General features: G+C 46.1%; 1 protein-coding gene across 5 annotated transcripts in view; it reads right to left on the reverse strand.

The window, feature by feature from the left end:
* Positions 1-7,521, reverse strand: part of ARHGAP24 (Rho GTPase activating protein 24) — a 415,666-nt gene that overhangs the window by 190,169 nt on the left and 217,976 nt on the right. The gene's annotated exons all lie outside the window — the stretch shown is intronic.

Raw genomic sequence — 7,521 nt, forward strand, 5'->3', positions numbered from 1 at the left:
AAAGTCATCGCCGTAATGAGACCTAATTTTAAGCAATGACATTTTAATAATATCCCTGTGCCTGCACAGATCTGTAGTTCTTGATTTCAAAACAAGGCTTTTAATTTAAATGCAAATGGCAGTGACTATTTACCTCTCTGACCCACTGGGATTCCTTTCTCTTCCTCAAGCAGTCAGTTTTACAGGCAGGTTTTATCTTAAACTGCCATAAAATCTGGGTGCCTATGAGTCCCTTTAAGGGTACCCCTGGAATACAAGTGCACTGAAGCCAACAACTGACTCATCAACAGAGAAACTCCTTTGTATACCAAAAGGTCTCAGGCTCAATTCTGGGCAACTCTGGTGAAAGGGATCAGGTGATGGAGACTGCATTTGGACAAGACCCTTGACAGTCACTGCTAGTTAAGACTAGAAAATACACAAACAGCCTGAGCTGGCAGGAGACAACATTTCTGTGCTTTATAGCTGCTGGCAATCAAAACAAACAAGCAAGAAACCCAGCCACCCAAGATTAATCTTTAAAAAGAACATGGCACAACAATGCCATTTTGCACTTCTTCCTTCCACTCTATCTGGGATGCATCAGGCCTTTACCAATTAGTGGAAACTCATGGACTGGCGAGATCCTGCCACGGTATGTCTTAGCCTTCATTGTTTTACTGGATCCTCATGGGACTCACTGGGTTATCTAAATAAACATGAACTGTCATGCTCTGGACATGGCACCAACCCTTAGCATACTGAGAACATATTTTGCCACAGGGTCTACTGCATTCAGTTTTGCTTCAGAGGCTGAGTTTTATGTGAGCATCTATCATGTAAGATACATAACAACAGGGTCAGGCGCAGACCTGGTGGGAAGACTCTAGACTACAGTGCTGGGGGACCTCAGAAAACTGGATTCTCAAAAACACAATGAAAACCTCTGTACTGTGATGTACAGGCCGGAACTTTTCTCCTTGACAACTAATGTTAGGGAGGGACCAAGGAATCAAGGCCCCAGGGTTTTTGTATTTGCGTGTTCAGACCTTTAAACCTCCCCCTTAAATAAAATCAAACAATACTCAAATTTTGGTTTGGTTTTTGGCAGAATTTAGACCACAACTTTATTGATTACAGCAAGTGAGTGGTTACATAGGCTCTGGTTCGACTAGCTCCCTGCACCGTTGCAGGTAGTGCTGACCCAGGGCACCAACATTGGTCAGCCTAGGGTGAACACCTAGATAAGCGGAAAGCTGGGAACAGGCTATCTCCACCACCCAAATGGCCCCCTGGACTCAGGCACGGGCACAACCCCCTCTCAGGGGTTGACCAAACCACCGAGTCCCTGGATTCCTTTAATGAAATACCCTTCACATAGGGATGGTGAGAACATTCTCTCATCCCTATCACCTGAACCAGAGCCTATCTACAACCTTACAAGTTGTGACGATTTGCTACGTGGCAGTCGAAACCCAAATGGCACCAGCTAATCAGCCAAGTGGGGAAAATTCCTGCTGTGCCCCTGTTCCAATGACAGATGACACACGACGGCATAGCAAGGTCAAGTGCACAAACCCTAAAAGTAGGGAGAAGTGGGCGGGTGTTCCGATGCACACACCAAAAGAGGAAGCTCTGGGTCACGTGCATAGGTGACGGGTCCCTTGATCCGTTTAGCCTGCATCCCACTGGCCTGATTAAACCCTAAATCAAGGGACCTACCAATTGGGTGTTGTGGCTATCAAATCTTACCCACCCACAACACAGAGTTTGGTTGCCAGGTCCCACCGCAACATGTGCCCCCTGTAAGGGAGGACCCGATTTATTGAATTTATATGCCGCCCTATGCCCGGAGATCCCAGGTTCAATCCTGGCATCTCTAGATCAGGTAAGCAAGTGTGAGGAAAGACACTTGAGATTATTGTGAGCTGCTGCCAGACAATATTGGGCTAGAAGAGCAGGTAATCGGACCTGGTACAAGGCAGCTTCCTATGTCCCTGAACAACAATATGGATGAAGTTCACCCATCCCACACACAAAAAAGATGTGGGAAGGACCATAGGTTAGTGGCAGAGCATGTGTTTGTATTCAGAGGAGGCCAAGCCCAACCCCAAGAAGCTGGAAAAGTCTTCTGCTAGAAACACAGAAAGCTAATGCAAGTCGGAGTAGTCAGTACTGAGTTAATTGACCAATGGTCTAGCCTGGTATGAGGCCAAGATAGCAACTAGGCCAAATAGGACTGGGTCCAGAAACACACAGACAGACAAGTGGGAAATAAACAAAACTGATTTATTAAAGGAAGCATCAGGCTAAGAAGAAAGGTCAAGCAGATGTAAGGTTTATAAACGTGGTGATCAACAAGGCATATTTTTAGAGGCAGAATTCACTATTAGATGCAGACAGGTCTTTCCTTGGGCATGTGTTATATGAGAAGCAAACAATAACAAACAGCAGAATTAAACACCATTCCTTCCTGGTGACCTGTGTACTACGCTTAGGGTGAGCTAGTCACATCACAGTTTGTGGCTGGCACACGTAGGAGGCACAGATATCTAAAATTCGGTGGCTCCTCCAGGCAGAAATGGTTTTCAAGAAAACAACTGGCATGATTTCCTACGTGGGAACTCCTGATGCTCCTGATATGGCGACTCAGTGTCATGCCAAAAGGAAAAGGGGAAGGTGCAAGAAAGGAAATGCAATGTATCATGGGATGGTGCCTTGTTAACATCATACCAGGGTCAGAAGACACATGAGGGTCCCGTCTTGCTGACTCTAGGCAGGACTGGTCTCAAGAGACAATGCAGTGCACCTCCAGGGATGAAGACAAACAGAACCGAAGTGACCTCCCTGGTGCGCAAGCCTGGACAGTGTGTATGGAGGTCCTAGGATGACCAGACAACAAGAACCCCCTCTTGGCCTCACTGATGTGGTCCAAAGAAAAGCAGAGCAATACGTTGGGCATCAGCTTAGCTTCAGGAAGGAGACATACAAGGCACCACCCAACCATTTTAGAGACTCCACTCCAGATTTGTGTAAGGTTTACTTCTTGGCCTTTTCTCCTCCTGAAGTTGTCCTGCAAGGCAGTGGAGGTTTCGGATCTGAGTTTTCCTTCTCCAGGATGGGCTCCCTTCCAAGATTCGCAAGTCCCACCTGCCCCATGACACCCTCACCTTAGCATCAGCTTCTCAATTCAGCATCTCAAGCTCAGAGCTGCTTATCAGTCTAGTCTCCTTTGTTCTATGGGAGTCGCATCCAGCCTCAGGGTGGTGCATCACATTCCCATAGATACATAGCTAAGGCAGGTTGGCTCTCTAAAAAAGGGAGGCCGAGAGTTCCAGCAGCCAGTCATGTTTCTCTGCAATTTATCTTTGCTCACCTTCTAATTCAGTCTGCCAACATCAGTTGCTGCCAAGTTCCCTCTTCCCTGCTTTTTGCCTGCTCCATGTTCCCCCAGAAAGAAATTATCTAGCCTCCGATTGGTGGGCTTGGTTTCTAGCCAAGTCTGTGCCTTTGTCCTTTTCCTGAACTGCTCATGACTTCACATTGTCTGCCTTCTTCAAGATCCTGATTCTGCCAGCTTGTATTAAGACTGCTCATGACCTGGATGCAATTCACAGGAGAGCATCTATGTGTCGTGAACAATGTGTTTACCAATGACTTCATTTTGGTCCTTTTTATTAACTTGGGAGCCTACCGGCTGGCTCTCTCATATCTTTTAATGCAAAATAAGAGAGCTGACCTCAGACTAAAGACACCAATCAGAATAAAAACCACACAGCAGTTTTGAAATTAGGATACGGAGTGAAGATAAAAACAAAAACGTCAGCATCATGCATGTTTTCAGTCAATTTCCATTACAGCAGGGGAGGAGGGTGCTGAACTTTCAGAAGGCAAGTTCTCTCACACATAGGTGAATGGGCAGCCATGAAATCAAATAGCACATGAACTACGGTATAAATACAACAGCAAAGTGATGCTTTCCTGTTATGTACGGATGGGTTCTGAGCAGGCAGAGACGGATCAGGAAAGGAACTGAGGTTATAATCATCACCACTGGTTTATTTATTGCCTTCTAAAGAACTGTCTCAAGGCAATTACAAGTTTCATTTTGCAAACTGCAAATTTGATATATCCAGCACCTCGGGAGGTAGTGGACTCTCCTTCACTGGAGGTTTTGAAACAGAAGCTGGACGGACACCTGTCGGGAGTTCTTTAGCTGTAATTCCTGCATTGCAGGGGGTTGGACTAGATGACCCCTTGGGTACTTCCAGCTCTACAGTGCTATGATTCTACGAAATGCAAACTGAATCCATTTCCTTCCCCCTCCCTACAGAGAGCTGAATGGCAGGCTGAAATTCAACAGGTGGGAGTTTGGCCAGCATGAAGATGAAGTCATAGGAAATCTCCATCTGTTGAATATGGGGATAGTGCCTTGCTGCCAAGTGATTTTATAGCTAAAGTGAACTGGGGAACTTTCCTGCACACAATTTAGTCTGCTACAACACACCAGCTCTCAGTGATGCTATAGCCACAGGGCTCCCTCATCAGCAAGGGCTTCAACATTGTGCTTCAAACTGTAGGGCTAAGCTGTACAGGTGTAGAATCATCACATACACAGCCCCATTCATTCCATCCAAGTGAATGGGGCAGTCCAAAACCAAAGGCTTCATGTACAAGGAAAACTGCTTCCATGAATACCTAAAGATCTCGATCAGTTCAGACTAGAGCTTGTTTGACCCTACGACATAAAATTTATTAAAGAGCTTACAGTAGACAATACTCCTTTCTCAGCTGCAGCCAAAGGTTGCTTGGAACATATTCTCATGATGACAGGGTGCTGGACAAAAGGAATGTGTATGAGAGATGTCAGTTAAGGGAAGGAGTGTCTAAGATGTTGAGAGAGAGAGAGAGAAATAATCACTTGTGAAAGCAAAACCCTCCATTGCTTGATGCTGAAAAAGCTGCAGGGGGCAGTGTCGGGTAGGTTACTTTTATAGGCGAGGAAAGAGTATATGATATAGGCACACTTATTAAGTGCCCTTTCTCAGTGCCCCCTCTTTTGCATGATCAGCAACAAAGCCTTCTGTAGTGATAGGTTGTATTTGTTCAGAATGACACCCACTTTCCTCAGTGTATGCAATTGTACAGGGCAGCCACATGGAGCAAGGAAACATCTTTGTGAGCACTTAACCAAACTGGGGTTTCTTTTCCTCCCATGCAAGGGGAGATTTTCAATATTCCATATGCTATTTCTTTTCTTTTCGTGCTCTCGGTGTTGGGATCTGTTTCACAGCTTCAGCAATATCCAAATGTAGCCAACAAACCCTCCCACATCTCAAATACAAGAAAGAAGCCAGAGTGAGTTAGATGTGTAAAACCAGCATTTAGGGCGTATCTATAGGACAACAAACATAATTGTTTTATTCCAGTTGTGGAACCCCTCCAAAGTAACCAGGAATGCTAAAGCTACTCCTGTTTGGGTTCCCCTAGAGATCTGCTGCACTTAATGAATGTGAGCTTGATTGAACCAAAAACCTCTCCTTGATCACTCCCAAACCTCTCCCTTGCTATTCTCCTACAGATTTCCTGGAGGGTTAAGGTTCCCAGGATTTCCTGGGAAAGAGGAACTGATCATTTAGGTTTGTGGTGTAGTTGTGAAACAAAAACAAAGACGAGACAATTGGAATTATTTCCAGTTCTCAAACTTTACTGTTAGCTTTTAGTAAGGCATTAAGCTCCCTAGAAGAAGGTAGAGATACAAATAGAATAAACAAAAATAAGTCCATAAAAAGAGATGCATTTCAGATGGGCAGCTGCATTAAGTCTTTAGCGGTGCTGAAAAATTCTGCAGCTTTTGCTGCAAAAAATTAAGACATTTACTGAAGCGCACACATCTAGCATGGGCCAAAGCCTTTCATAAATGAGAGAGTGGAACTCAAATGGGACTGGGGGTTACGCAGCTGAAATGCTAGCCATGAAGAAGGATCTATATCATACAGGTTTTGACCAATGGAAAAAAGTAAAGTACCGGTATTTTGCATTGAGGAAGTGGGTGCAAAATCTAAACTCCTGAGGATGGGCTCAGCAGCAGAGGAAGCCTCTTGGGTGCCTGGGACGGCACACCCAGGGGTGGGGCAAGCTGCCCATTGGGGCAGGGTGCACTGCGGGGCCTCCAGAGTCTGCCTGCCTCCTCCCACTCAGCCGCCCTACAGCTGAGGGGGAGGCAGCGGACGGATCGTTTGGGGTAGCGCAGAGCCTGCAGGCGCCCAAGCCACCACGTCACTCCCAGGATAGGCACATGGCTCAGGCGCGCTGCAGGCCAAGTGGTGAGTGCTGCCTGGTGTGGCGATCACATAGGGTCCCTGGACGTTTCACTGTCTATTGATCCCTGTGCCACCACTTTATTTCTCGCTGCCACCACCCAGGCCCTACCTGGTACAATACTGAGTCCAGTCAGGGTTAAATTGGAACATAAACTTCTGTTTATTTATTGCCGTTTAACAAGCATGTGGTTTCATAAACAGTATCAGTCAATTACAATCATGGGGTGCCTATCCAGACCTATAACTTCCGCTACCTGCTCTCCCTCACTAAACCACCTCTCAGATATTTACTTGTCTTCCTAGCCCCTAACTGTTCCTGACTCAACCTATTTCGCTACACTAACTCAACCTACCCACAGACTCTATCCCAATTCACTCCCACTCCAACCAACCACCCAACTCCCAACAATCTCCCCCCTTCGCCCCTCCCAGAGCTGGTTTTATAGTCCCTCTGACTCCACCCCCCTGGGTTCTGATTGGGTAACCTGTTTAACTATTTTACCTCCAGCACTCTCATACGTTAACGTCACACCTGGCATTTTGTCACCCCCCTCAGTGGTGACACCCGGGGCAGCCCGCACCTACCACACACCCCTTCCTCCGCCCCTGAATGGGCTTCCTGCAATTCCCTCCTACTTAGGAATGGTTAACCTCTTAGTAGTGGTTAATTCTGCTCCTTGTGCCTTCCTAAACCTCAGTCCTAATTTCAAAAACACCATTCAACATTACACTGTGATTTCAGAAGCATTCTCAGGGCACCAGTTATTGAAACATTTGCCTGGAATAGAAATAAATCCCATTGTACTCATGCATATAGGATGGTAGCACAAGTCTCTCCATTGGGATTCCATACACTGAAATGTAGGCTTTGAATGGTGGGGGAGGAGTTAAAAATGTATTCCTTTCCTCCCCCCCCCCCCACCTTTTTATGCTCTAGGTAAAACAGTCCTTGAGGTTAAACCAATAATGACACTCTGTGAGCGTAAAGTATTGAAATTTACTGCCAAAAATATTTGAACTGTGGTTTTTATCGCTGTGGAGAGACAGGAGTCTCAAGAGATGCGAGACACTTTCAAGTGGAAAATGACTTCCCCGTTCCGCCCCCCCCCCCTTCCTGAGGTCTGCATGTATGGACAGAGAAGTATTTGGCATAAGGTAAATATTCTGGCACCTCTTGAGTGAGGGCTGGGGGAGGATGGAAGTGAACAGCCTATTTGTT

The sequence above is a fragment of the Podarcis pityusensis genome, assembly GCF_964106645.2.
Source record: "Podarcis pityusensis genome assembly, chromosome: 9".
Taxonomy (NCBI): Eukaryota; Metazoa; Chordata; class Lepidosauria; order Squamata; family Lacertidae; genus Podarcis; species Podarcis pityusensis.